The 18,727-nt window shown below is 34.6% G+C and overlaps 1 protein-coding gene and 1 pseudogene across 21 annotated transcripts in view; one reads left to right on the top strand and one right to left on the bottom strand.

Annotated features, from left to right (window-relative positions):
* DLG2 (discs large MAGUK scaffold protein 2) overlaps positions 1-18,727 on the top strand; it is a 2,177,398-nt gene that overhangs the window by 833,108 nt on the left and 1,325,563 nt on the right. The gene's annotated exons all lie outside the window — the stretch shown is intronic.
* LOC100618197 (high mobility group protein B1-like) lies at positions 5,890-6,500 on the bottom strand (annotated as a pseudogene).

The raw sequence follows: 18,727 nt of genomic DNA on the forward strand, positions 1-18,727 counted from the left end.
CATCTACCCCCAGTAAGAGGCAGGCAACAGATGGAGTGTTGATGCCTGCACTCATTAGCACAATTCAGTTCCAAAGGTGTATGTGTGTGTTTGCAACCTCATCTATTTCTAGCATCTCTTTGATAGTGATGCAGCCTTGGAGAACTAGCTTTTCCTAGACTTGTATCACAAGCCTTATTTAAATATTTCGTAGAGCAATCTGCAGTTTCCTCAAGGGGGCAGGTCCTCACTGTAGCTTCCAGATTGGTGACACTGAATTCTTGTAATTTTCCCCTCACCGTTTTCTAGATACCTTCTGTGCCTTAGTTTAATTACTTTGCCAGAATCATCATCATCTTTCTATTCTTCCTCCTCCTCCTTTTCTTCTCTTTCCTTCCTTCCTCTATCTTTTTGTCTCTATCTGTCTCTGTCTCTCTTGGTATGTATTATATATTACAGTAAAACAGAGACATACAAATAACCAGAGTATCAAGATAAATTGCAGGGAAAATCCTCAACTACACACAAAGGCACACTCTAACATGAATTTTCTGCTGCATATTCTGGATGACTAAAGGTCTGATAGTCATGCCCTAGTTGGAGCACCTTCTACTTCCCTACCAATGCTATCTTCTGGTCTGCTTTTTCCACTAAGCTGATTCATCTATCCACTTCTTGTTGTAGTTATGGGGGCAACTGGGTGTTTCAGTGGATTGAGAGGCAGATCCAGATATGGAAGGTCCTAGGTTCAAATCTAGCCTTAGAAATTTCTCAGATGTATGACCCTGGACAAGTCACTTAACTCCCGTCACCTAGTCCTTACGACTCTTCTGCTTTGGAACCAATTCACAGTATTGATTCTTAGGTGGAAGGTAAGGGTTTTTTTTTTAATTGTAGTTACTAGCCTGCCAATTCCCCATGAGTAGGCATTTCTAACTCGTTTGTAAACTAGTTCACAGCCTCAAAGAATATTACATTTCTCTTATGAGGCACCTTCAGCAACACTCTGCCAACCCAGTCAGAATACCTCAAAACAAATCTACTTTGTTAGTCTCCTCAGTAGCAACTCTCCTAGACACTTATCTTCTCATTGAATTAAGGTGAATAGATTCCTTTCATCTCTCACCATAAAGCAAGGTAGCAGTAGAGCTACCAAGGTTAAGCTAGATTCACTTAGCAAGAAATGATGGAGATGGAATAGACATGGTGACATTCTTCCTGCTTTCTTGAAATTCTAACCAAATTACTTCTCTCCTTACATGTACAGTAGAAAATGTGGCATAGTGAAAATTTAACAAATAATGGCATTTATATAGTGTTTTATGGTTCATTAAAGTTGTTTAAAGGCTTTTTATTTGGCACCTACAATAAGCCTCTAAAGTAGGTCAGTTAGCCAAAAGTTAATTAAGAAACACTAAATCCTTACTATATGCCAGGACCTGTACTAAGCTCTTGTGATACAAATGCCAGGAAAAAGAAAAACAGTTCCTGCCATCAAGAAGTTTACAATCTAATAGGGGAAGCTAGTACATAAAAAGAGGATGAAAATGAGGGTGGGGAAGAAATACCTGCCTTGAGGAAATAGTAGAGGAATCCTGGTGTATAGTTTAGATAGGAATATGACTTGGGTACCCTCCAAAAATGGAGGTTCTTTGAGGAGCCATTCAAGTGGAGAGAGAGAGAGAGAGGCTACAGAGGTTAAAAATACTTTTAATGTGTGAATTCCTGTGGCTGAGTGAGTGTGGCATAAAAAGCTTGGACATAGTAGCACAGGTCTGGAGCATAGCATTATTCATCCTATTTTAAAAATTGGAAAATTGAGACCTAGAAAGGTAGTGTGACTTAGCTGTACACATACAATACAGCTCAAAAAGTACCAGAAAGGGAATACAAATTGAGACTTATTCTGATGTCAAGCCCATTCTTTTCTATGAGGCATCCTTACTTTTTACATCTGTCTGAAGAATGTAAACTTTTCTGGGGCCAGGAATCTTCCATTTTTGTCTTTGTATAGTCAGGGAATGGTATAATTCCTAGAATTTAGTCTGTGCCTAATAAAAGCTTTGTTGATTGATTGATTGGAAAGCTGAATTCAAGCCTAGTTCTGCAGTTTCTAGCTATATGAACGAGGACATATTATTTATCTTCTCTAGACCTCCATTTCCTCATCCACAAAATGAGAGGGTTGGACTAGAAGGTTCCTTCCAGCTCTAAATCCTAAGAAAATTGAGACTTCATTCTTGCTAGAATTTTTTTAACCATCTGCATGGCTCCAGGCTGCTTTCCTTTGCCTTCTGCGGAAGCAATCTTCTGTGTTTATTGGTTGAGACTTATGAGTTTTTGCCAGATATGTATGTGAGGAGCTATAATAAGTTGCCTCCCAGAATTGGGGTTTTAACTGTCCTAAGATCGCTTTCCTTTATCCTGAATGGAGGCACTGGTGGAACAAAACAGCAATCTCAAATTACCCCCATCTGCTCTGCCAAAACAACTCTCCCCTAGGCCTGACTGGGTCCGGGAATCCCAGGATTCCCTGTGCATGTGAAAAAGCAGATTCAGAGAAATGTCAGTCATAAAATGTAACCAGGATATTTACTTTCCCATCAAGGGCAAGAAGGTTCTTCTGAGGCAGAAGCCTCTCCCTCTTCTCTCCCCCTTTAGTATATTGATGGGCTCCAAGTTGCTGGGTTGGGGATTTTATGAGCAGCCAGCTCAAAGCATTCCATTTTCTACTTCAGGGAAGGCAGGCTAGGCAGCTTGTGATGAATATAAGGGCTGCAACTGAATTAGCTTAATGTAGGCAGGAGGAGAATTTCTGGGTTCTTCATCCTCTGTTTTGCTCATTCTCAGAGCAGATTACTGTGTAAAGATGCTGCAAAATATTTCACCAAGACTCCTGCAGGATGGCTGGCATTTTCCATCACATAGTCTGACGGCATTGGATGGGGGAGCACTGAGTGATGGATGTTAGCATGATTTATTTTGTTGCCTGCTGCATCTTGTTATCTTTCTGACAGAGTAAAGAAAAATAAATCTTAAGAAATTTGCTGCTGTCAGACAGTGATTTAATTGGGGGTGGGGATAAGGGAGGGGGGTGGTAGCAATTTAAGGGAAACTGCTAAAGCCAGAGGGATTTTTCTGCAAAATAAAAGATCAAAAGAGCTGGGTGCCAGCAAAGCCAAATTGGTAATCTTGACCACTCTATCATTGGTCATTGTATTTCAAGAGTGAGATTTGTTTGTGGAATTAATGGGAAAAAAGCCAGTTTCAATATTTGAAGAATGTGTCTCCAAGCCCTTCACACTATTCATGGTAAAGAAGGATTCTGTATATTCTTAAGGGGCACAAATGTTCTTCTGAACTTTTGTATTTGATTCTTTAGGACAAGTACCATTGCCTGGTGTCTTTTCCTTTGCCTTTCTATACTAGCCACCTTGTGAAGATTCACTGGAGAGGCAGTTCATAATATTTCAATGAACCTTATAGGCAGAGTCAGAAAATCTGCATTTAACTTCTGGTCACTGTTTAGAAGTATAACCTTGAAAATCCTCTAAGATTTGGTTTCCTCTGCCAGAGAAATGGGGAAAATAATATTTGTAGCATGGGAAGTGTCCTGTACTAGAAAGAACATAGGCTTGAAAATAGGGGTCTAGGGGGCAGCTGGGTTGCTCAGTGGATAGAGAGCCAGGCCTAGAGATGGGAGGTCCTAGGTTCAAATCTGGCCTCAGACACTTCCCAGCTGTGTGACTCTGGGCAAGTCACTCGACCCCCATTGCCTAGACTTTACCACTCTTCTGCCTTGGAGCCAATACACAGTATTGGCTCCAAGACAGAAGGTAAGGGTTTAAAAAAAAAGAAAATAGGGGTCTAAGTTGTAATGCAAGTTCCTGCTGCTGATGGGCATGTATGTCCTTAAGAAGTTCCCTTTCCCTCTCTGGGCATCAGTTTCCTCACATGTAAAATGAAAGTTGTGTTAGATAACCTCTAAAATCACTCTCAGATCTTGGTCTTTTATAAGATTTTATTGATTAAAAAATCTTATACCTCTTGTTTTTCCTTACTCTCTCTGTGAAAGCTATCCCTTAAAAGAAATAAGAGAAATTAAGGAAGGGGGGAAATCCAACAAGATTAAGACAATTTTTTAAAAATTTATTTATTTATTTATTTATTTATTGAGTCAATTTAGAACATTATTCCTTAGTTACAAGAATCATATTATTTCCCTCCTTCTCCTCACCCCACCCTTCCCATAGCTGAAGTGCAATTCCCCTGGGTATCACATGTGTCCTTGATTAGAACCTATTTCCATGTTATTGGTGTTTGCATTAGGATGTTCATTTAGAGACTACATCCCCAGTCATGGACAATTTTTAATTATAACATTATCTGTATTGTTATTTCTCCCTGGACTTCTACCCCCTGCCTTCTGCAAAAGAGTAAGAAGAAGTGTTATCTTATCTTTTCTCTGGGGCCAAACTTGGTCATTATAATTTCACAACATTCTGTTTTAATTGTTTTATGGTTCTTCCTTCCATTTTAATTATTGTCTGAATGTGTATGTTTACCTGGTTCTGCTTAAATTGTTTTTCATCAATTCATAGATATCTTTTTGTGCTCCTCTAAATTTATGATCATCATTTCTTATAGCACATTATTATCATTTTCTATCGCATTCATGCAGAACTATTTGTTTACCCATTTTCTAGTTTATGGTCATCTACTTTGCAATTCTCTACTAACCACCAAATGTGCTACTATAAATATTGTAGTTTAAATGGAACATTTCCTTTTTTCTTATCATTCTCCTTCAAGTTCTTTCCTAGCAGCAGAATTTCTGGGTTAGAGAGTATAGACATTTTAATAACTTTTCAGGTATTTCCAAGTTGCTTTCCAGCATTGGCTCCAGTTCTGCATTATATGACATCTTAGAGATATCAGTGAAGATCAAACAAGATTATGGATATAATAAAAGCTTTACATTTGGACAGTACTTTATGAATGTGAGCCATCATTTAATGAGTTGCTTGAATTTTGTTGGTCAGGTATTTGAAGCCCTTCTAAAATTTTTCTTCCCTAACTTTGTTTTTTTTTCCCTCTGCTTTCCTCCCTTCCTATTAATACATCTTTATCTCTCCATATTCTGCATTATATTTTAACCTGAAGCTAGGTTAGTTTGGAATAGATTGGAATTTATTTAGATCCAAATAGATTTGGAACAGATTAAATTTTTCTAATTTCATTCTTTACTCACTTCTGGAATTCTAGGTATAGAAAAGATTGTGATTCTATAAAATTGATAAATGGAAATGAATTAATGGAAAATCTTAAGGCACACAATTCCACTTGCCTAAAATACCAGATGATAGATGAAAATACATTTTTATAACTTAATTAGTCTTTGCTTCATTTCCTCTGTTCACTCTGAATTCCTAGATACAGTTCTTTAAACTTTTTTAAATAAAAAATTGTATTTTCTTAGAAACATTCAGAATGTCAACAAAACAGGTGCAACTTTTTTTTTGCAATTACAGAGTGGTATTCAGTTAACAGAACAACAATTATTTCATATGCTGCATCAAAGACAACTGGAGATGAAAATGAACTACATTCCCATGTATAACTAATTTGTGCTGTGCACCAACAAGAACTTGCTTTAAATTTCCATGGCAATTTACAATGCCCATACCATACCAGGCAAGGTTAGTGGCTATTGAAAATGCCACTAAAGGACAGGGCTATCTAAAGAAACATTTGGTAGTGTATTAACTATAAAAAACACAGTAGAGTTTAAAAACAAATCTTATACAGCCTTACATTTCAAATTAATTTTTCTTTAAAAAGAGTGAGTTGTGTATGGGGGTGAGGGGTTAAATGCTTTATATTCAAGGAAAAAACTGTTCTAGAACAAACTTATTCATCATTATCATCTTCCTCATCCTCCTCTTCATCTTCATCCTCCTCATCTTCCTCATCTTCTTCCTTCTCCTTTTTCTTGCTCTTCTCAGCTTTTTACCCATATCAGGTTTTCCTTTAGCTCCGAATACTGCAATATCCTTTTCATACTTTTTCTTCAGCTTAGCTGCCTTCTTTTCATGAGGTTGTTTGTCATCTGCAGCAATATTATTCCACATTTCTCTCAATTTTTTGGCCACATCTCCAATAGAAAGACTAGGATGCTCCCCTTTGATTTTTGGACAATATTCAGAACAGAATAAGAAAAATTCCAAAGGAGACCTCTTTGGTGCATTGGGATCCTTAAACTTCTTTTTTGTTTCTCCTTTAGGTGGTATGTAGATTTTCATTTCTCTTTCATAATGAACCTTTTCAGCTTTTGCCATGTCCTCAAATTTTCCTTTCTCTTTAGCTGATATTGTCTTCCACCTTTCTGAGCATCTTTTAGAAAATTCTGAGAAGTTCACAGAAGCATCTGGGTGCTTCTTGTGTTCCTGCTGGTAGGTTTGCACAAAGAAAGCAAATGAAGACATTTTCCCTCTTGGCTTCTTCAGATCACCTTTGCCCATTTTTTATTATTTTCCTTCAGCGCCGCAAAGAGTATCCCAGTACCATCCGGCTCTTACTTGCCCTGGCGCTGTCTCTATGGGAGCTCAATGTACGGCAATGGCTGTGAGAGCGCAAGCCAGACACCTTAAACTTTTAATATTTCATAAAATCACAGATTTAGGGTATAGAAACTAGCCTTTAAAGACCAACAGGGATCCTTTGGATTATGAGGGATCATAGGTTCACATATGTAGAACTGAAAGAAACCTTAAAGGTTATTGAATGATGAGATCACTAACATAGAGACGTTAGAGACCTTAGAAACCATTTAGTCCAACCACTTCAATGAACAGATAAAGAAGCCAATTCCCAGAAGGTTCAAATGTCTTGGCACAGGTAGTTAATAATGGGATAATATTTGAAGTGCTTTTACTTTTGCCACATTGTTTCCCTTACAGTTATCCAGAAGAAATAGGATCCCTATTACAAGGCTGAGAAGAAATAGATAGCATTGCTAGGGAGGTACCTGGAGCAAAAGAAGTTTCTGAAACCCTCTGGTCTCAATTTCCTCATCTATTTTCCACATAGTATATTTCCTTGTGTAGTCATTTCAGTTGTGTTCAATTCTTCATAACCCCTTGTAGGATTTTCTTTTTATATTGTTTTTAATTAATAAAAAATTTCCACATAAGGTTTCCAACGTTATATGATCCATACCTTCTTCTCTCTCCCTTCCTGGAGCTGACAAAGAATTCAGTCTGGTTTATACACGTAATATCATGAAAAATACATTTCCATATTATTTATTTATTATTTTTTAAGTGAATAATCCTATAAAACCAAATTCCCAAACATATAACCAAATAAACAAGTGATAACTCATTCCTTTCATCAGCCTTTCTATTCCAATAGTTCTTTCTCTGGAGAAGGATAGCATTCTTTTTCACAAGTCTGCAGAGTTGTCCTGAATTATTTTTTTACTGTTAGTAGCAAAGTCGATCCTTCCATAATATTGAGTTCACTGTGTATAATGTTCTCCTGGTTCTGCTTATTTCACTCTGCATTAGTTCACGCAGATCTTTCCAGCTTTTCTGAAATCATCCTGTTCATCATTCCTTATAGTACAATAGTATTCCATCTCCACCATATACCACATTTTGTTTAGCTAGTCCCCAATTGAGGAATATTCCTTTAGTTTTCAGTTTTTTGCCAACACAAAAAGAGCAGCTACCAATATTTTTGTACAAACAGGTCCTTTTCTATTTTTTTAACTCTTTGGGATACAGAACCAGTTGTGGTATCACTGGATCAAAAGATATGCATTCTTTGGGCACAGTTTCAAATTGCCTTCCAGAATGGTTGGATCAGTTCAAAACTCCAACAGCAATGCATTCATGTTCCAATTTTGTCAACTTTCCTCCAACATTTATTATTTTCCTTTACTGTCATATTGGCCAAATCTGATAGGTGTTGTTTTAATTTGAATAATTGTTTAAATTTGCAAGTCTATAATAAAGAGGGATTTAGGACATTTTTATATGACTAATGATAGCTTTGATTTCTTCATCTGAACACTGCCTATTCATATAGTTTGATTGTTTATCTATTGGGGAATGACTTGGTTTCTTATACATTTGACTTAGTTCTAGAGATCTTTATCAGAGAAATTTGTTATAAAAGTTTTCCCAGTTTGATGCTTCCCTTCTAATCTTGGGTGCATTGGTTTTCTTTATACAAAACCTTTTTAATTTAATATAATCAAAATGATGTAGCATATATCTTGTCATGTTCTCTATCTCTTATCTAGTTATATATATATATATATATATATATATATATTGCTTCTCCTTTGATTTGACAGGTAAACTATTCTATGTTCTCCTAATTTATTTAAAATATCACTCTATAACCCATTTTAACCTTGTATTGGTATAGAGTGTGAGACATTGATTTAAACCTAATTTTTGCCATATTGTTTTCCAATTTTCCCAGCAGTTTTTGTCAAATAGTAAGTTTTTTTATCCCCAAAGGGAGGATCTTTGGGTTCATCAAACACTAGATTAGTGAGGTCATTTGTTCCTAGTCTATTCCATTCATCCACTCTTCTATTTCTTAGCCAGGGCCAGACTGTTTTGATGATAACTTTTTTTATAGTGCAGTTTAATATCTGATACTCCTGGGCCAACCATCCATCAGATATTTTTCTATTAGTGCCCTTAATATTCTTGTCCCTTTGTTCTTCTAGATACATTTTGATATTATTTTTTCTATTTATATAAAATACTTTTAATGTTTTCTTGAAAAAGACACAAAATACTGAGATAGCTTTCACTATTTTAAAACAATTAAAAAGCAAATGACAAACCCAAATTAATAAACGCATTCATTCATTCAAGTATTCATTAAGTGTTGTCTACATGTCACTAATAAAGATATAAGTAGTTAAGACAAGGTTTCTGCCTTCAAGAACCTTGCAGAGATTCTTGGATTAAGATTAAATTGTTTTTAACATTTTGAAGAGAAGGGAACCTTAGTTCCATCTTATTTTATAAATGAGGAAATAGAGGCAAGCAGAGTTAAGTGACTTGTCTAGTGTTACATAACTAGTAATTGTCTGAAGCTATATTTAAACTGAATGAGATTTCCTCCTGACACCAGGCCTGATACTCCATCCACTGTGTCACCTAGCCACCCTCCACATATTTTAGTAGATGTTTAATGAGTGTTTGTAAACTTGAATTAGATTGAAATCATGGAGACCAGTAATAAATAATAAAGCTATAAATATAAGTTTAGGCCAAGTTGTAATAGACTTTAAGAAACAAAAGAATTTGTATTTTGCATTAACTTAGCATATGTAGAAGTATGATCAATATAATGGAGTATTTAGTAGAGTGATATGGCCATGACTGTGCTTTAAGAAAATAAAATAACTTTAGCAATACTGTGGAGGATAGATTTTCAGGGAATGAAAGAAAGACTTGAGCAAAACAGATCAATTAGGAAGTTATTGCAGTAGCCTAAGATAGAATTTTTGGACTGGTAGTCCTGTGAATAGTGAGAATGGGAAAGCCATGAGAGAATGGTACAAAGAACATTTAATGGACACCTGCACTCAATAGAAGCACCATCTTATTTGTAACATTGGTATTTGTGAAAATACCATAGCCACTATTTGCCTATAATTTTCATGCTCTGTAAAAGTTGGGATTGTCTCACATGAACAAGTGCCACTCTAGAGCCTAGCACAGGGCCAGTGTATTTTTTATGGGTGCTTGATGAATGTTTGTTGATTAGAGACCAAGGTTGGATGATGTTGTTGATGATGATAACAATACTCTTTTTAAAGTCATTTTCAGTCCTTTCTGACTCTTAATTTTCTTGCAGAGAGGCCGGAGTGGTTGGCCATTTCTTTCTCCAGGTCATTTTATAGATAGGAAACTGAAGCAAAGAGATTTTCCCAAGGTCACATAGTTAGTAAGTGTCTGAGTCCAGATTTGAACTCAGGAGAACTGATCTTTCTAACTCTAGACCATTCAGTGTATCATCTAGTTTCCCTAAACAATGCTAATAGTAGGTGGCATGTATATAGTATTTTAGGATTTGCAAAGTTCCCACATAAGTTATCTCATTTAATCAGCTTGCTGGGTAATTTGTAAAAAGCTTTCTTGATTTGAAAGTTTTGTACTAAATTGAATACAGCTTAATCTTGATACAATAATCTCTGTAAGGTCCTTGAAGCCAAAGACCTTGTTTTAATTTCTTGTATCTGTACTAGTAGTATGTTGGTCATACTTAATAAATACTTGAATGAATAAATGAATGAGTCTATTAATTTAGGTTTGAATCAATTGCTTTTTTATAGCAATAACTATTTCAATGCTATAGATATAGAACTGTCTACCTATCATGGCAGAATTCTACCACTTATAGATTATCTTCTTTTTGCTCCTACTTGGACTATTTTAACCAAGTAATCATCTAAGCCAGTCTCAAGAAACTGAAATACTGAACAAGAGAATTGTATTCAAGTGCTAATTCTCTCTCTTCCTATATGTAATTTGTGGCCTTGATTCTGTAGCCTCAAATTTCCTCCTTTGTAAAAAAAAAAGAATCATTTGGATTAGATGTCTTCTAATGTGTCCTCATACTGATATTCTATGGTTCCATAATCTCTTTAAAATATATTCTCTGATAATAACAAAGACATTTAGTATATTTCAGAATTCTACTTTAAATCTAAAAATACCAAGTCAGTTGACGACTGAACCTGAAAAGAGCAAACTAATCAAAATACGCTAATTTACATTCAAATAGATCTTGAATTTAGTATGAATAAATAAAAGAGGTTGATAATTGTGATGTCAGCACATTTTCATGTTTTGACTTTGAAGTTAATGTCATAAAAATCATTAATCAAGAAGTAACTATATTTCAGGGAGTCAATATACCTAGTTGTAATGTAGAAGAGGAACCAGCATTTGAAAAAGAATCAAGACTTATTCTGCTTAGTCCCCCCAAAAACAACTAATTTTAATGGGGTGGGGGGGATAGGGGAGAGTCTATAAGACTACTGAATCACTTCAATATAAAAAATAAAATAAAAGCCTTTATCAAAATTAAAACTGATTGGCAATGGAATGGGCTTCCTGGAGTAGGATGTTTGCCCTTTTATAAGATCTTTGGGAGGAAGCTAAATGACAAGTGCTTGGTGATTTTGTAGATGATGTGCATGATTTGGTCAGAGCTGAATGCGATGGTCCCTGGGGTCCCTTCCAACTCTATAATTTTATGATGCTCTGTGAACGGGATATACTTAATAAAAGTTCTCACTAATTGAGAATTGGCTGAGATAAGAGGACTTTGAAGATGAATGGATGTTAATAAGACAAACATTAAGCTGTAATGATGAAGTTAAAGAAGGTGAAGCTTCATGTTCTTTTATCAGAGTACACCTTTTCTGAAGAAGTTCACTTGCCTTTACAAAGCCATGAAGAAATTGACAAAATGATGATCTGTTCACAGCTCAGTACATTGTAGGGGGAAAAGTACCCAGGGAACATCTTCCAAATAGTGATAATTAATGTGGGAATGATGGCAAAGCAAAACACAACATAAAAATTGCAAGAATGATGAAATTGTACTTATAGTATATCTAATGTGTTGTCTGTGGGAGTTTTCTTCAGCTTCTAAGGTAAATGTATATGATATTGATTTAGCTGTTTCAGAAACTCATCCTGAGACCATTTTATGCTACTATTGAACAGTTTGAATGATTAGAAAATATTTCCTTAAGTGGAGATAAAATGTTCCTCTACAACTTCCATCCACTACTACTCATTTTGTCTTCTGTGGCCAAGTGAAATAACCATCATCATGTTAATGGTTTGTACTATGTAACATGATCTAAACCCTCTTCTGTTCAGTCTTTAGAATTACTTGAAGACAATTCTTATGTGTCCCCTTTCTTTCCCTTCCAGGGTAAACATTCAATTTCTTAAGTAAAAAGTGTATTTTTGAGTCTCCATACTTTCCAGGTAATATTTCTCTGTGCAAGCTCAAACTTGTCAATGTGTCATTTAAAATATAATATGCAGACCTAAATTTGATATCAATTCCACTGGATTTACATATTTGGATAGATGTCAAAAGTGACTGAACAATCCTAAATCTTATTTTTTAAGCAATTTCATTTCTTCCCCTGTCTCCAAGAGTTTTACCCAGTTATACATGTCTAGAATGCCCTGACCTTTCCATCATATCATTTCCTACTAGTCCAGCCTCTTTCCCATCATCTAAATATTTCCTAGGATACCATGTCTTCTCCAGCAATTTTGTAAATTGGTCAGGGAAGAATCCATTTTCTATGACTCTTTTTTCCTAAGACATGGCATTCCCCTGGCTACTTAGTCATAGACACATAATTTAGAGCTGGCTGGGACCTCTAAGACCATATAGTCAAAATATAATTTTTTTTGTATTGTGAATAAATGGAGACCTAGAGAAAGGAAGTGATTTACTTGAGTTCACAGAGGTTGTAATTAACAGAGCCAAGATTCAATGTGGTACTCTAATCCAAATCCAGTGTTCCTTGTAATACCATCTGATGCTCCTTTCTCTAGCCAGTTATGCTTTTTTCCTTGAGTTACACAACTCCCAAGCAGTCTGATGTAATATAGAAATATATCTTGTTTATTGTCTTTTTATTAATTTGATGTTTGGTTTATCTTTACTTTTCTTCCTAAACTCTTACACTTCACCTTAAGATTGATACTAAGTATTGATTCTAAGTCAGGAGAATTGTAAGGTTTAGACAATTGGATTAAGTGATTTGCCGTGATCACATAGCTTTGAAGTGCTTGAGATCACATTTGAACCCAGGAACTCCTGACTTCAGACTTGGTGCTCTATCCACTGTGCTACCTAGCTGCCCTGGTTTATCTTATTTATATCATTTTATACAATTATTTCTATCAGTTTTATGTGATGGATTGTAAGATATTAGAAGGTAAGGATGGCATTGTTTCTATTATCTATTTAGTATAGTACTATGCTTTGAGAGGAGGTTCTTTTTAAATGCATTTTGTGATGATTTCTATAAGGTGAATTGATTGTAGGATCAGAATTGGAGGGGTTTTTGGATCTAAAAAGGGTAATATTTAATACCTATTAGACCATTTCTTCACTATACCTGTGGACAACTCACATTACTTCTCTATGATCATCATTTGTGAAGTGTTGATTCATAATAACTACTTTATGGGATTTGTGTAAGGAAGCTTTTGTTTTGCTTTGTTTTCATAAACTGTAAAAGGCATATGGACTACAATTATTATTCATATGGGCTGTAAATACTTGACAAGCAAAAGAAAAGGATATACAGCAAGCAAATTTGCTCTTAATTCCCTGTGAGGGTTAGACTGTGTTCCCAAAACTGAAAATCTCTTCTATCTTCTCTAATTTGTTTTAATGGGAGGGAAGATTATTAGAACAGTTGAATAAAAAATAAAATATTTTGAGAGATTTTGAGAGAAATATGATAAAAGATGCAGTGTAGCCCACTGGATATGTAGTGTGCAAGGGAAAAAGGCATGTTGTCAAATTGTTTTTCTGACAAATACTGGTTATATGACTTTGGAAAACTTCATTTTTTAGCATATCAGGATTGTCTTTCAGACTCTAAATTGTCATAAAGGTGACAGTATACTTTAGTAAAGGGAGTTCTTGTAAAGAATTATACTGATGGAATCAGAATTCTGAATTTTCCTTTTTAATTTTAAGCTATGAAAGAACAATTTAAGAAAAGCCCTTGGATTATCTATCTGCTGTAGATAGAGAGTATGTAACTCCCAAAGTAATTAATTTCTTATTGGATAGCACTAGGTAATATATCCTTTAAATATATATATATATATATATATATTCTCTCTATTCAGAGAGACATGTAAAAGTAGAAACATATGTGTATAAATGTAGACAAGTATAAATAAATTATATATATACATATATATATATATAATAGAATGAATGGTTTGTGTATCTGTCTGCTATCTTGGCAGCTATTCATATTTAGCAGCCAGCTGAAGCTTTTATGTAAAATAGTAATCCTTATAATCAGCATTTTTAGTTTGAACAAGGAAAACACAAGATAATCAATTTAGGTGACAAATTTCTTTTAATTTAGTATTGTAGTTGTAGTTATAATGTTTCTCTAAGATTTAAAATGGGTGAGACTTCAATTTAATTTCACTGAGTCTTCTCTTAATATATTCAAAACAGCCCTTGCAAGATCAGTAACTTTTTTTCAGTAGCTCTCCAAGGTCCTGAGGGGAGTGAAGGGACTGGTAGGATGTCATTTGAAAGTCTGTGTATAATATGGAATTACTGAAACATCACAAGCCCCATTACAGATTAAATCAATATTAAATTTCTTAAAATATTTACAGTAAAATGTTGAAGCTTTGGAAATGTACTAGATTTGAACTAATAAATTTTTAAAAAGGGTTTTTTGATAAAAGTTTCAAAATAGATACAATGGAAAATAGGATTATTGGGGGAAAAGTATGAAGAAGCAGGTACTTTTGAGACTGCCAATTTATCATTCTGAACTGGGCAATTGCCATAATCTCTCTGATTCTCAGTACATATATACATATTATATATATATACATTAATACACATATGTATATGTCTATGTGCATACTTATGTTCCTGCTAATATCCAATCTGTTGCCATGTCCTGTTAAATACATATTTCATATACTTCATATATTCTTCATTTTTGAGAATCATTATTATTTATACTTAATTAATACTTTTATGCAAATAGTGTCTTTTCCTTTTTGCTTATTATCTTTTTTGGGCAAAGATTTAGCAATAGTATAACTACTCAAAAAGTATTCATATACTCTTAAATAAATAGTTATCATAATTATTAATTACCAATTGCTTCTCAAAATGTATGTACCCATTCATAGGTCCATCACTGGTGAGCCAATGTGCTTCTTTTTCAATGGCCCTTACATCTTTTTCTTTTTCTCATTCTTGTTCAGTCAAATGGGTGTGAAGAAGAACCTTAAAATGTTTTAATTTTCATTTCTGTTATAATTAATGATTAGAAGCATTTTTTCTTGCCACCACTCTATTGCAGTCCTTCATAATTTCATGGCTAGACTATTGCAGTAGGATCCTAGAGGTCTCCCTACCTCAGATAACATTGTACCAATCCACCCTCAATTTGGCTCTCAAAATGACCCAAGTTATGGGACTTACCTCCCCCCCTTTGAAAAACCCTAGGGGTTCCTTATTACCTTAATCAAACATGCACTATGATCTAGGAACAATAGCTTACTTATAGTTCCTCACATGTGATACTCCATATCCTGACTCAGTGGCTTTAAACTGACTCTTTAATCTGCCTGCTGATTTCCCTGATTTCTTTCTATTCTTTACACATTTTGCAAAAAAGCTTTTTCCTATCCCCATTAATGAAATGCCTTCCCTCTGAGATTATCTGCAATTTAGCCTGAAGTTATCATGTTTATACTTATTTGCTTTCATGTTGTCTCCCTCATTAAACTCTGATCTCCTTCAGGACAAAAACTATTTTTTTACTCTTTCTTATATCCTCAATATATAGATCTGTTCCTGGCATATTGTAGTTATTTAATAAATGCTTATGGTACTTCAAATGGATATGAGCAGTACTATTTTGAGATCTAGAAATGAATAGTCATCTAAAAAGTCTTTTCATTTATACCTGGGAATGTTTATTTTCTTATTTTCTTATTCTTATATTCTTATCCTTATCTTCTTATATTCTTATCCTTATCTTCTTCTTCAGTTCTATGTTATAATATATTATTTATTTTGATTGCCAGTCAGTTATGTCTTATAATTATAACTCAATCAGCAAGCATCTTTTAATGTATCTTTCCCTGTACATCAGACAATGTACCCTTCTTAGCTGCCTGCTGTCAAATCCAAGGTAACCCAAATTCATTGCTGCTTTGAATGAAGCTGACAACTGTTGGGGTTGGGAAGTCATTGGAGTGTCTCTGATAAAAGATGATTAGTTACTTTCATTTTCCATGGGGATGAACTATTTCATTATGCAAAATAATAAACATGTTTGCTATCAATTCTCTACCTTCAGAATTCATTTCAGGAATTATAATTAGTTTAACATGCAATATATGTGCATGGTATAGCTGATCTTTGAAGCTTTGTATGACAAAATTTAATGTACTTCCTTAATATTATCCAACAGTGTTTCTTTGTTATTTTAATATTTTGCTGGACCCCTTAGTTGTAGAGAATATCCTTTGAAGTCTACATTATCTCATTGTTCAAATAGTGGGAGAGATATCCCTAAGATTTTACATAGAAAGAGCTTTGAAGATCATTGATTCTAACCTCCTGATTTACTTTTGAGTATACAGAGGCTCAAGGAGATGCAATTTGTACAGGGCTACAATATGAGAACCAACACTTGAATCCCCACTTTGGGTTCCAGGGTTCTTCCCTTTTAAATGAGAAAGTTGGGAGTAAATTGTCTTTAAGATTCTTCCAACTTTAAATCTATCATCTTACTCCTGTGTGACTCTAAGACCAATATTCCTACTGTTATGCTAAATTGCCTACTATACATATAGCACATTGCTAATTGTAAGAAAAGTCCAAACATAAATAGTTTCTAAAGAATACATATATATAAACACATATCTATCTCATCATGTCATTAACTTATTATAATAATATTTCTTTAAAATTTAGAATTTTATTTGTTCTTACTAACAATCCTGTAAATCTGAGAGGTTAAGTATTAATTATGATTCCTATATTATAAAAGAGTAAACTAAGGTATAAATCTCCCATAATTAGTATAAATCATGGCTATTCTTGACACTTATCAGTTAATTTTGATCAATTTCTTGTTGACCTTTGCTTTAAAGATTGTAAGGCCATAAATACAGAGACCATTTCACTTGCCTTGCCTTATCATAATGTCAGGAAAAAATTAAATGCTTAACAATTGTTCATTGATTGATTGGGGCACAAACTAAAAAATATCTGTGAATTAAAAATGCATATATTTCCTTTAGCCTAGTGTTCTTCTAAATAGGTCAGACCATCTCCAAGGCCAAGAAGCCAGTCATCTAAGTACTTTATCTGGCACTTATGAGTATAAATCAATCTTTAAGCATTTAACAGAGTTAAAGAATTTCATAGTTTAAAGCGATATTAGAAGTAATATAAGTTAATCTCCTAAAGGATGTTGGAAGCTCTTCTACAACCTTCCTTCCAAGGGAAATGAAAAATGAACCACTCAGTAAACATTTATTTAGCACATAAAATGTGCCATACCTTGTGTTCAGTGTTTAGGATATAAAAAGAGACAAAGCAGTACCTACCCTCAAGGAGCTTAAAATTAAAATGGAGAAGAAATCATGTGATAGATGATAGATAGATGGATAGGTAGATAGGTAGATAGATAGATAGATTGATAAATACCTTCATATTGGGCAAATAAGAAGTAATTAACAGAGGGAAGGTACTATAGTTAAATGGTAAAGATTCCTATAGAAGGTAGATCTTTAGTTGGGATTTAAAATAAGCCAGGGAAGTCAGTAGTCACTGCATAAAGGGAATTTTCCAGACATCATCAGGAATAGCCTGATAAAATATCCCATGGAACATTATGTTATAGTAGAATGTAAAGAAATAAGAAATTTGTCAGGTAGAAAACATACACTGGAGTTCATTGACTATCTTTCCATGTGTGGCATGTGGCAAACATCTCTTTTAAAACAATTGTGAAATAATGACAGTAGTATAAGGGGTTTAATTTAACTAACAGGAAAAATGTTTGTGTCACACAGAAATCCAAAGCTAGATGAGACCTTTAAGATGAATGTCTCATTTGACAGAAGACACAGACTTAGAAAGAAGAAATGATTTGCTCAAGGATTCTGAGCAAGTTAGGAGCAGAATTGGGACTTAAAATCTGATCTCCAGATGCCTAAATCCATGGCTTTTGGAGCTCAGGCTGTTAGCTCCTTGGGGCCTCCATACCCACAGTGGGAATCAGGCAGTTTCAATGTGCCCAGTGTCTCTGAGTAAGGAGCAGAGCATTCTCACCACCTACACAGTAGAGAATAATGTAGCCTGGGCCAGCTCAGCAGAATGAGTGACAAAGTGGATGGCATGTGCCGCACAGCTTGTTTCCTCATCTGCAAAATGGGGATAATAATATCACGCCCACCCACTGCACAGACTTTATGTGAGGATTAAATGGGAAAAGACTTCATCATTACAAAGCATTCTGAAAATGTGGTTTTTCATCATTATTGTTGGGGCTAATTAAATGGCAGAGTAGATACTTGACTCTGGAGTTAGGAATATATAAATTTGGTTCTTGTATCAGATACTCACTAGCTTCGGGTCTGTGAAGAAGTAATTTTCTCTCAATTTGCCTCAGTCTCCTCAATAGCAGGGATAATGACAACACCTACTTTACCAAGGTTTTGAGAAAAAAAGGAGATAGTATGTGTCAATTCTCAAAGTGCTATATAGACACCAACTTTCATTGTTGTTGCCTTTGGCCTATCTGGAAAGCATCAGTTTTTTAGAATCTTAGAATTCAAGGTCAACTTATCCATCACATGCCCACATTATGAATTCTCTTTATAGGAATCCCAAAATGTTCATTCAGTCTCCTGAGATAGAGAATTTACTTGCTAGTCCA

This window comes from Monodelphis domestica, chromosome 4 (genome assembly GCF_027887165.1).
Source record: "Monodelphis domestica isolate mMonDom1 chromosome 4, mMonDom1.pri, whole genome shotgun sequence".
In the NCBI taxonomy this organism is placed as follows: Eukaryota; Metazoa; Chordata; class Mammalia; order Didelphimorphia; family Didelphidae; genus Monodelphis; species Monodelphis domestica.